Source organism: Gorilla gorilla, chromosome 6 (genome assembly GCF_029281585.2).
Source record: "Gorilla gorilla gorilla isolate KB3781 chromosome 6, NHGRI_mGorGor1-v2.1_pri, whole genome shotgun sequence".
NCBI lineage: Eukaryota > Metazoa > Chordata > Mammalia > Primates > Hominidae > Gorilla > Gorilla gorilla.
In genome coordinates, this window is record NC_073230.2 from 46,946,104 (window position 1) to 46,959,144 (window position 13,041).

At 39.9% G+C, this 13,041-nt stretch overlaps 1 long non-coding RNA gene across 7 annotated transcripts in view; it reads right to left on the bottom strand.

The window, feature by feature from the left end:
* LOC134758913 (uncharacterized) overlaps nt 1–13,041 on the bottom strand; it is a 115,297-nt gene that overhangs the window by 24,249 nt on the left and 78,007 nt on the right. For all 7 annotated transcript variants that reach the window (XR_010134650.1, XR_010134652.1, XR_010134651.1 and 4 more), the window contains one exon: nt 403–490. This is a non-coding gene — a long non-coding RNA (uncharacterized lncRNA). The remainder of the gene's footprint in view (nt 1–402; nt 491–13,041) is intronic.

Below are 13,041 nucleotides of genomic sequence, written 5' to 3' on the forward strand. Positions count from 1 at the left end.
CTTTATTTCTGCTTCTAGAACCACCAGACTCCCCAGGAGGAACAAAAATCAGAAAAATTAATGTATCTGCAGTCTCCCAAGAGTATAAGAGCCTGTTTCTCCATTTTTTCTCTTCAGAGGAAGCATTCAACTCTGAAGGGGTCCATTTAAACTTCCTGAAGAGAGCAAAATACTTGGGGACACATCAGTGCCACCTGCCCGTCCCTTGGCAAAGCAACGGCCCCATCCCTTATTCTCCTCCTCCAAGTCCTTTATTTTCTGATTCTCTCCTTTAAACTTACTTTGCCCTTATTTTCCTCAAAACTGGAAGGGTGAGAAGCATCGTCAAGTTAGCCAGACAAGACCATTCAATATTTTGTGGGTGCACCCCCTCAACTTCCTCAGCCAGGAAACTCTACTTACATTTTGTGTTCTCTTGGCCTGTTGCTCCTCCCTTTCCTGACCTCCAAACTCTGATCAGCCTCCAAGATCCAGATGAAAGGCCTAAGACCTGAAAGCATAACAGTGAAACACTGTTTAGAGTTGAGGTCAGGATGAAGATCTATCACAGGGGCTGGCAAATAGTAAGTATTTCAGATTTTGAGGACCATACTCTGCTGTTGTAGCACAAAAACAGCCATAGGCAGCGTGTAAAAAATGGTAGTAGCTGTGTTCCAATAAAACTTTAATAACAAAAACTGACAGTTGGCTGAATTTGGCCCAGAGACTATAGTTTATAGACCCCTGCTCTATTGGACTAAGCTGGTTTGGGGCCACACAGTCCCCATAAGTCTTCCATGGACTCTGGGCATGGGCCCACTTCCTAGCCATCCACAGTGATGCTGTCAGGGCTCCACCCAGAACCCCTAGGATTCTTTCACCCCACTTCTGTGTACCCTGCCACCTGCTTCAAAAAGGTTTGGCCCCCAAATTTTGCACCTTCTGGAGGACTTCCTCCAGCTACCAAGTCACTTTGGTCTGCAAGAGCACAGAGCCCCAGGTGCCTGGAAGTTTATGTCCCCAAATCCCTACCCCCAGAGCTGAGAGGATGACTTCCCCGGCCCCCACAGCTCCTGGCCTGGGTACTTACTTCCAAGGCTCATGCATATTCCAGATGGAGGGACCAGGCTGCAGCCGCCCACCCTGGAAAATGACCTGGAATTGCTCCCTCACTTACCTTGCATCTCCACTCCCTTCCCAGGTTTTCCCAAAGTCCTTCCTTAATAAATCACTTACACCCAAATCCTCATCTCTGGGGAAGCTGACCTCCGGCACCATCTCAAAATGTTCTAAAAACCTCTTTCTTGCCTCCCTGAAGTGTTTGAAGATCCTGGAACAGATGCTCAAACACATCCCTAGATTTATCTGGGGCCCAGGAACCCTGTGGGAAAGACCTCAAACCCGGCCCTCAATTGAGGTTCAAACACTTGCAGAAGGTTGAGATTAGAGTTCCCCTCAGGGACACAGATTAGAGGGAGAGGGGCTTTTGAGGGAAGATGGCTCTGAGTGGGGGGATCAGCAGAGCCCTGAGCAGCCATGACTGGGAGATCCTGTGAGTGCTGAGAAGGGAAGAGGCAGGAGAGAGCTGGGGCATTCCAGATTAAATAGTTCAGCACCCTTAGAAGCAGGGCCAGGCCTGGGTGATGCAAGCAAGGCCCACAAGGGACAAAATTTTTTAAGGAGTCACTCAGATATGCATAAAATTTAAATATGACATCCTGGCACCTCTCCCTTGTCACGGCCCTTCTCCAGGGGCTGGTTCCAAAATGGGGAAGGAGACTTCCTCCTGGCCAGAGAAGAGCTCCAGAAAGTCAGCTGCCTGGCAGAAGTTGGCAGCTTGAAAGTAACAGCAAGGGCAGTGGCTCTTGGGAAAAGGCTGCTCATCTGCTTGTGCCCCTCATGGGATGCTAGTGGATTCAACCTCCTGGCTTTTCCTGGTGCCCTTCCTGGGTCATCAGCTTTTCTTGAACTGTATCCTTTGCCCAGAAAGCTCCTACTCCCTGGCCTTCTTGAAGTCTTTGCTCAAATCTCATCTTTTAAGTGGCTTACGAGGGCCACCTTAATTAATATTGCTATCTGCACCACCACCTCCTAGCACTTCCTAAACCTATAACCTCCTCAACATTTTTATAGCACTTGTAATCATCTTATATTCTACGTAGTTTAACTATTTAATATATTTGTTGTTTATTATCTGCCTCTTCCTAATTAGAATATAACCACCTCAAAGTCAGCAATCCTTGTTTGATTTATTTTTCATAAGCCCCCAAAACAGTGCCTGGCCCAATGAACATTTGTTGCCTGAATGAATGAATGAATGAATGCAGTTTTGGAACATACTGGTGTAGGGTTGCCAGATTTAGCAAATAAAAACACTGGACACCCAGCTGAATTTGAATTTCAGATGAATATTTCATGCAATATTTCAGGCATATTTATAATAAAAACGTTTCATTGTTCCTCTGAAATTCAAATATTATTGGGAATCTTGTTTTTTACCTGGCAACCCTATGCTGGTTGCAACTACAACAATAATAGTTACCATTTGTTGACTGCACAATTGCAACAGGCCAGGCACTGTGTAAAGGGTATTGCCCACATTTAATCTATAAAACAACTCCAGAAGATACTAGCTTCTTTCTTTTGCAGAAAAGGCAACTGAAGCAGAGCAAGTGTAAGTTCCTAGCCCAAAGTCTCACAGCTAGCAAGAGGGTGAATGAAGATACAAGACCAGGTCTGTCTGGGCTGCAAGGCCTAAGAGCAGGTTCTCCTGGATCTAAGTGCCTGTGGCATTGCCCAGGCACTCCTCTTGTGACATGTCTCCCTCTTTCTTCCCAGCATCACTGTGTTTCTCCCAGCACCTGCCACAGTGGCTTTTTACCCTTCTAGTCTAATCCCAGTGGAACAAAGCATGAGAACCCAAATTATAAGTGGAAACCCTAGAGCTGCCACCGTGCTTCCTTCAGCTGCAGATGCTCATGGCCAGTCCCTCCCTGCCCAGACCTCTAAGAGAAAGGAGGCACCTGGCCAGCTTGAGAGATGATGAATGTCCAGAATCCAAAGGATGACAATTTTTCTCAGAAAAACTATCATAAATGATACCAAAATGGTTCAGCCTTCCTCTCTAAACCAAAGAGAGTGAGAAGGAAATTTTGATCCCTTGTCTGTGATTTGGAGGCTCTCCATGTTGTTGCAAGACTTTTCTTTACTTCAGCTAAAGACTGGGTCCTTGTCCATGGCCATGAAAATTTAGGCTCACAGATGATTTGAAGGGTGAGAATAATGGGATTTATTAGGCAAAAAGGAAAAAAGGGGGAACAGGGACTCTCTGCAAGGCCAGAGTTCCTGCTAGTGTAGGCTTCCTGCCTCACAGATTGAATTCCAGGTACCACCCAGGAAGAGGAGGGGCCCAGCTCCTCCCCGCTGCAAATGGCATGAACTTCTGTGGCTCCATGCCAGTGTGCATTCCTCCCAGTGCACAGGTTGGTCAGAGGCTCTGCCAGGGAGCCCTTTCCACCTGGCTGTCTCAATGTGAGATGAAATGTCTATTTTGGTACACTTTGGATGAGGTGTTTTTAAGGACAATAGGAACAAACTTGACTTCCATTAAATATCAATAAATAAAAAATTAAAATTTAATTATTCATTGATGCAAAAATCCTCAATAAAATATTGGCAAACCGAATCCAGCAGCACATCAAAAAGCTTATCCACCACGAAGTCGGCTTCATCCCTGGGATGCAAGGCTGGTTCAACATACGCAAATCAATAAATGTAATCCATCACATAAACAGAACCAATGACAAAAACCATATTATCTCAATAGATGCAGAAAAGGCCTTTGACAAAATTCAACAGCTCTTCATGCTAAAAACTCTCAATAAACTAAGTATTGATGGGACATATCTCAAAATAATAAGAGCTATTTATAACAAACCCATAGCCAATATCATACTGAATGGGCAAAAACTGAAAGCATTCCCTTTAAAAACCAGCACAAGACAAGGATGCCCTCTCTCACCACTCCTATTCAACATAGTATTGGAAGTTCTGGCCAGGGCAATCAGGCAAGAGAAAGAAATAAATGAGGCTGGGCGTGGTAGCTCACGCCTGTAATCCCAGCACTTTGGGAGACTGAGGCAGGCAGATTACCTGAGGTCGCGAGTTCGAGACCAGCCTGACCAACATGGAGAAACCCCATCTCTACTAAAAATACAAAATTAGCCACGAATGGTGGCGCATGCCCATAATCCCAGCTACTCAGGAGGCTGAGGTGGGAGAATTGCTTGAACCCAGGAGGCAGAAGTTGCAGTGAGCCAAGATCGCACCATTGCACTCCAGCCTGGGTAACAAGAACAAAACTCCATCTCAAAAAAGAAAAAAAATTTAAAAAAAGAAATAAAGGGTGTTAAATTAGGAAAAAAGGAAGTCAAATTGTCTCTGTTTGCAGATGACATGATTGTATATTTAGAAAACCCCATCGTCTCAGCCCAAAATCTCCTTAAGCTGATAAGCAACTTCAGCAAACTCTCAGGATACAAAATCAATGTGCAAAAATCACAAGCATTCCTATACACCAATAACAGACAAACAGCCAAATCATGAGTGAACTCCCATTCACAATTGCTACAAAGAAAATAAAATACCTAGGAATACAACTTACAAGAGATGTGAAGGACCTCTTCAAGGAGAACTACAAACCTCTGCTCAAGGAAATAGAGGACACAAACAAATGGAAAAACATTCCATGCTCATGGATAGAAAGAATCAATATCGTGAAAATGGCCATACTGCCCAAAGTAATTTATAGATTCAATGTTATCCCCATCAAGCTACCATTGACTTTCTTCACAGAATTGGAAAAAAAACTCCTTTAAATTTCATATGGAATCAAAAAAGAACCCACATAGCCATGACAATCCTAAGCAAAAAGAACGAAGCTGGAGGCATCACGCCACCTGACTTCAAACTATACTACAAGGCTACAGTAACTAAAACAGCATGGTACTGGTACCAAAACAGATATATAGACCAATGGAACAGAACAGAGGCCTCAGAAATAACACCACACATCTACAACCATCTGATCTTTGACAAATCTGACAAAAACAATGGGGAAAGGATTCCCTATTTAATAAATTGTGTTGGGAAAACTGGCTAGCCATATGCAGAAAGCCGAAAGTGGATCCCTTCCTTACACCTTATACAAAAATTAACTCAAGATGGATTAAAGACTTCAACATAAGACCTAAAACCATAAAAACCCTAGAAGAAAACCTAGGCAATACCATTCAGGACATAGGCATGGGCAAGGACTTCATGATTAAAACACCAAAAGCAATGGCAAGAAATGCCAAAATTGACAAATGAGATCTAATTAAACTAAAGAGCTTCTGCACAGCAAAAGAAACTACCATCAAAGTGAACAGGCAACCTACAGAATGGGAGATAATTTTTGCAATCTATCCATCTGACAAAGGGCTAATATCCAGAATCTACAAAGAACTTAAACAAATGTACAAGAAAAAAAAACCCATCAAAATGTGGGTGAAGGCTATGAACAGATATTTCTCAAAAGAAGACATTTATGCAGCCAACAAAAGTGAAAAAAAAGCTCATCATCACTGGCCATTAGAGAAATGCAAATCAAAACCACAATGAGATACCATCTCATGCCAGTTAGAATGGCAATCATTAAAAAGTCAGGAAACAACAGATGGTGGAAAGGATGTGGAGAAATAGGAATGCTTTTACACTGTTGGTGTGAGTGTAAATTAGCTCACCATTGTGGAGGACAGTATGGCAATTCCTCAAGTATCTAGAACTAGAAATACCATTTGACCCAGCAATCCATTACTGGGTATATACCCAAAGGATTATAAATCATTCTACTATAAAGACACATTCACGTATATGTTTGTTGCAGCACTGTTCACAATAGCAAAGACTTGGAACCAACCCAAATGCCCATCAATGATAGACTGGATAAAGAAAATGTGGCACATACTCACCATAGAATACTATATAGCCATAAATAGGGATGAGTTCATGTCCTTTGCAGGGACATAGATGAAGCTGGAAACCATCATTCTCAGCAGACTAACACAAGAACAGAAAACCAAACACTGCATGCTCTCACTCATAAGTGGGAGTTGAACAACAAGAACACATGGACACGGAGCAGGGGATATCACACACTGGGGCCTGTCGGGGTGTGGGGGCTGGGGGAGGCATAGCATTAGGAGAAATACCTAATGTAGATGACAGGTTGATGAGTGCAACAAATCATCATGGCACGTATATACCTATGTAACAAATGTGCATGTTCTGCACATGTACCCCAGAACCTAAAGTATAAGTTTAAAAAAATCAATAGATAAATAAAATTTAATTATTCATTATTTAAGTAAATATGTATTAATTGATTGTTTAATTAATAAAAATAAATTTATGATTTATCAGTATTTATAATTATTTATGAGTATTTTATGTTACTCAAGTGAGTAACATGTTACTCATTTGACTCTTATTTATATATTGCTTTTTTGAAAAGTAAAGTTTAATAGTGATTATAAACTCAAACGCTCACAAGGCTGGAAAGTAATGTATATGAGAAAAATGGACCCAGGAGAACACTATAAACACAAGGATAAAAAGTACCTGACACTTGGCCTCAATGTCAGAGACAATAGGGAGTGGTGGAGAATGTAGTGAACAGGAGAATGCATGCCTTATCGAAAGGACATATCTGTGGCTCAGCTCTGACCTATTGTTGCTGTGTGGGAAGGTAGAGCCAGTGCTGTCAGACCTTTTAGTTTTCCCAGAGAGGCTGAAAATCTTTATTTTTGTGTGAATTCTCCTAATTTATAAATATTGGCAACAGTTTTTTAAATTTAAATAAGCAGAAGAAAATCTATCTAAACACTACTGGTTTGTAACCTCTGAATATAAAAACTAGACAATTCATAAATCATGACATCCAGCATCCTTTAAGTAATTTGTTTATATGTCCATGGGCTCAACTCTGTGGTGGCAGAGACCATGTCTTATTCATTTTTTACTGTCTAGCACCTACACTGGGTATATGCTAATGATTAACAAATGCTAACTGAGTTGAAGTACAATACAATCATCACGGTTGGTCCTTTAGTGCCCGTGGTTCTTGGGGACTACTAGGAAAAAACCCATGGTCATGGACTCCAGATATGTGGGAAAATCTGCTGACCTCATGATGCACACCACCACCCCAGGGGAGCTTAAGTGGCATCTCAATTCCAGCTCAGGATCTTCTCTAACTCTTTCCAATTTAACCCCCTTACCCACACTTCTAATATCAGTGACATCAGTCTTGCATAATTATCAGAGCCTTTATCAAGAAGAGGAAAAGGGAAGACCTGGACATCTTATTATTGACAGATTAGAAACATTTACTAATACACATTGATACACTTTTTGGTATATTTAGGCCATTCACATTTAAAGTTATTATTGACAGGTGGATTAGTATTGACCGCACTGGTAACTGTTTTTGGTAACTGTTTTCTATATTACTCTTGCTCTTTGTTTCTTTTCTTTTTTTTTTTTTTTTGTCTTCCCCTCTTTTTCTGCCTCCTCTAGTTTTAACTGACCATTTTATACAATTCCATTTTCTCTCCTGTCTTAGCATACAAATTATACTTCTTTGTTTAATTTATTTAGTGTTTTCCCTAGAGTTTATAATATATATTTACAATTAGTCCAAGTCTACTTTCAAATAATACTGCTTTACAAATAGTCCAAGCGCCTTATAACTGGGTATTCCCAACTCTTCCCTTCTCTCCCTTATAACATTGCTATCAGTCATTTCACTTATTCATAAGCTATAGTTTGCTGCAAAAGTGATTGTTGTTTTTGCCATTACTTTTAATTATAAAAGTAATTAACTAAAAGCAATCACTTGTGCACCAACATAGTATAATAACTGGCTACACTGTTATTATTATTTTGAGGAAATTATTGTTAGATCAATTAAGAATAAGAAAAATATTTTATTTTTCCTTCATTTTTTTCATTTTCTAATGCTCTTTTGTTATATAGGGTGGAGTTTCTGACCTATGTTATTTTTCTTGTCTCTGAAGAATTATTTCAACATTTCTTGCAAGGCAGATCTACTGGTGACAAATTCCTTAAATTTTTGTTTGTCTGAGAAAGTTTATTTCTTCACTCTCAAAGGATAATTTCACTGCATCAAGAATTCTAGGTTGGTGGTTTTCTCTTTTGACTCTTAAAATATTCATTTCACTCTCTTTTCACTTGCTTCAATTCTGATGAGACGTTTGATATAATCCTTATGTTTGCTCCTCTCCAGGTAAGGTGTTTTTCCCTCTGGTTGCTTTCAAGATTTTCTCTCACTGATTTTCTAAAGTTTGAATATGATTATGGCCACAATGTCAAGGGCAATTGATTATGCCTACAGATTTTTAGTATTTATCCTCCTTATGTTTGTAGTTTCATGAATCTGTGGTGTTCTGTTTGTCATTAATTTTGGAAATTTTTCAGCTATTCTTACTTCAGATATTTTTTTGTTCCTTTCTTTCTTTCCTTCTGATATTCCCATTACATATGGGTTGCACCTTTTGTCATTGTCCTACAGTTCTTGGATCCTCTGTTCCATTTTTTTTATTCCTTTTTCTCTTTACCTTTCAGTTTGAAAAGTGTCTGTTGACACATCTTCAAACTCACTAATTCTTTCCTCAGCCATGTCCAGTCTACTGACTAGCCCATCAAAGGCATTCTTCATTTCTGTTACAATATGTTTTATTTCTATCATTTTCTATTGATTCTTTCTTTGTGTTTCCATTTCTGCTTACATAACCCATCTCTTCTTGCAAGTTATCCACAATTTTTATTAGCACCCTTAGCATATTCGTTATGATTATTTTAAATTCCAGATCTGATAATTCTAAAATATCTGCCATAAGTAAATTTCGTTCTCATACTTACTGTGTGTCTTCTTTGTTTTGTTTTGTTGCCTTTCACCATGGCTTGTAATCTTTTGTTGAAAGCCCGACATGATGTATCACATAAAAAGAACTGAGGTAAATGGGCCTTTAGTGTGAGGTTTTGTGTTTTTCTGGCTGGAGTATAGGCAGTATTGACTGTTTGCCATAGCTGTGGTGTCAGAGGCCAAAATTTCCCCTGATGTCCCTGTTTTTGTCTCTCCTGTTGTCTTTATGTTTTCCTGGAGACTGTCTCTTAAATAAAGTCTGAGATTTGTAGTTCTTTCCATTGTGATCACTTGTTATTATACAGGGGCCTGTTGGAAAAGTGTTCTTTAATCCTACGATTAGATCTCAGGCTTTTAGTGAGCCAGAGTTGAGTTTATCCCTTGTCCCACATTAAAGGCTAGAGGAGGCTGGAATTGGGTATTTGCCTTCTTTTTTCCCTAGTTGGTTAGGGTCTGGTAAAACAGTTTCCCTTGAGGGTACGCATTGTTAAGGAGAACAAAGATGTCTGAGCTATTTCCAAATGATTGCTCTCCCCCTCTCCCAGCAAGAAGCATAAGGGATTTTTCTCCAATCTTCACAGGAGGAATCTACTGGGGATCCTGGAGGTAAAACTCAAGATAGTATGTCCCCACAAGATTGGGAATTTTTTAACTCTCAAGCTCCTCCATACTGAGCCTCCAGCAATTTATCTACTACAGTTTAAAGTGTTTTCACTGATACTGGTTCCACTGCAGGCTCTGCTCTGGTAATTCTCTGTATCCACCTGTCTCTCCAGTTCTCAGGGCAACAATTTTCCCTGTGACCTCAACTCTCTGATGGTTCTTGGGAGAGTTGCTAATTTTCCGTTTCTTCAGCGTTTTTCTTATAAAAATGAGGGTAACAAGTTCCAAGCTCTTTACATGTAGAACTGGAAACTAGAAATCAGCGCACTTCTTATTACAAATCAGTAGAAGTTTCAGATAAACTCAGGACAGTATTTTGACATCAATTTACACTCATTCAAATATATTAATGTCATTGACAAGATCCAGCATTCAAACATCAATTCCTGAGTTCAATAAATCCCGTATGGTTGATACATATAGCTTAATTTCAAATCAAAGGATGATGTTGTGGGATAATATAAGGTTTGAAGTCAGAAGGCTTGAGTTCAAATCCTGGCTCTGTCACATACGAGCTGTGTTACCTTGGGCAAGTATCCTAGCTCACTGAGTTTATTTCCCAATCTGTTAAGTAGAGCCAATAAACAGTAGCTTTACAGATGATAACATAATAAAATTCACATAAAATCAATATATAAAAATGAAGTACTGTCCTATAAATATCTAATTAATAGAAATAAGGCGTTTTCTTCCTTATTCATAATCCTCTTTGTAATGTCTCTTTAATCTCACAAAGGTAGATATACGGAGTGGCATTAAATACTGTCAAGGGATTTAAACACGGTTCTTTTTTCTTTTGGGTTTTTTTTTACTATTATACTTTAAGTTCTAGGGTACATGTGCACAGCGTGCAGGCTCATTACATAGGTATACATGTGCCATGCTGGCTCACTGCACCCATCAACCCATCATTTACATTAAATATTTCCCCCCATGCTATCCCTCCCCCAAGACCACCATGACAGGCCCCAGTGTGTGATGTTCCCCACCCTGTGTCCAAGAAACACAATTCTTTTTTCAAAAAAAAAAAAAATTGCACAGAATATTAGAGCTAGAAAAACCACAATAGAAGGGAAGATAGTTGAACTTTCTAAAAATTAATTTAGGTCCGCAAGGAAAAAATACACAGAACCAAATAAAAGGCTCCTGGGACTACCTTTTCCCCAAGGATAGTAGTCATGTCACCTCTAGGGATGCCCTCAATGAGCTTTGGTCAAAATAAAATGATAGAACACTGTCACATGAACTGCTGCTAGTCAGCTCACTACCTCATGAAATTGATTTATGTGTTTAATCCAAATGCAGATTTTAGTTGGTTTTGGTCCATATCCTAGCCTGCCAAGGTATTTCTCAGTAATGGTTTTGTCAATTAACAAAAACACCTGCTTGCTCTTAAAGTTTGAGGCCAACTTTTTGTAGATCCTAAGTAGATGCCTTCAGGCACAAGTTACAGAAATCATTTCTGACTCTCTTGAGTAAAAAGGGAAAATGTATTGAGAGGGAATTGGGAAGTACAGGAAACACAAGTATCTTTCAGTAGAAACAGTCAATTTAAGATACTTCCACCACCATTATCCCATGCTACTGCCCTTGCCCCAAGATATTGATACTGCCTCCATCTTGAATCGACACTAAAATCTCTTTGCCTTGTTTGGATTTGCTCAAGAGAGCATCTGATAGGCCAAGACTCTGCCACATTCTTGGAACTCAGAAAGTAGGGAAAGAAAAAACTCTTCTGATAACCTCTCACCATGAGTAGTGAGAGGCTGGATACTACCCACTGTATCATGAAAACCACACATGATGGGGAAGTCTCCTAAAAGAGCAGCTAAAGTTGAACACTGGAAAGTCAAAAAAGATCATAGTTCACCATAAGGGGGGGGGCATTTTTATTTTTCAAAATGTTTTGGAATAGCATAAAGCAAAATTGGTATTCGGAGGCTATATATTGCTACAGATATATCTGTTGGTTATAACTATCATCTGTTTTTACTGGCCTGTGTTACAAAATATTTTCACTATCAACCTGCATTTAAATGCATAAGAAGCAGATTTAATTAAATAATATGGATGAAAGTGGTAATATAATCTTGGGTCAAATAAAAAAGTGGGATTATGAAGCAATGAGACCAATTTTCTGGTGTGATTTATGAATAAGCTGTAAGGGTAATTTCAACAGATGAGTCCAGAATTTTGTTGTTGTTGTTGTTTGTTTGTTTGTTTTGAGATGGAGTCTTGCTCAGTTGCCAAGACTGGAGTTCAATGACACAATCTCAGTTCACTGCAACCTCTGCCTCACAGGTTCAAGTGATTCTTCTGCCTCAGCCTCCCAAGTAGCTGGGACTACAGATGTGCAACATCACGCCCAGCTAATGTTTGTATTTTTAGTAGAGATGGGGTTTCACCATGTTGGCCAGGCTGGTCTCGAAGTCCTGACCTCAGGTGATCTGCCCACCTGTCCCTCCCAAAGTCCTGGGATTACAGGCATGAGCCACTGCAGCTGGCCCAGAATTTTTTTTTTTTTTTTAACCGTTGGCAGTAGCATTGGAATAAAGAGGCTATGGTGATGGATAGCTTGGTTTTGGTTTTTGTTGTTGTTGTCTGTAAATGCTGATATATTCATTTAGGAATCAGTCTTTTTACCTCACAGTCCCAAAATGTACCACATACAACAAACCATCCTTCATGTACAAAGACAAAATAACTGCTCCTAGACATGAACTTTTCTAAGAACATCAACAGGTAACTTGGTGTAGGAAAGTGAGTAAAAGAAAGGTCTCTTTCACAGGGTAGTTATTGTGTTCAAATAGCTGAGAGTCCAAGCCAGCAAGAGAGAGTTTCAAGGAAAAACATCAGAATAAATAACATGGGCATGTATGCAACAAACCAAAAGGATCTACACAAAGAGGAAGACAAACTGGACTTGCAAGACAAAATTTTAAGAAGAGACAACCATAGGCATAGGATGGCAAGGAGAGGAAAGAAATGGAGCAATCAAAATGAGTCAACACAAAATCTACAAAGAAAAGCAGAATTATAGATCTTACGGCTGAAAAAAACACAACCCCCTAGGGCCATAGAAAGCCCCTGGTGAAGGCGGTACTGCTCACTGCACTAAACCCTTCCATTTTTCATCTGCTTGGCTCTGAACACCCAGAAAAGGCCTCTATCTACAAACCTCTCCACACTCCCACTGTTAGAAGTTGGATCCTTAGAGCGGAAAAGTTTCCCTGGGTCTGACAAGGCCCATTATCCCTTGCTGTACTTTTAACCACAGTCAATAACGTGTCCCTTTCCCTTCCGTTATTATTCCTCAGTATTTATAGATACATCAATGGTTTCTTTCCTTCAAAATGTGCATATTCAATTCCCTCGATCCCAGCTGCCTTCAAAATGTATGATTTTGAAAAGTG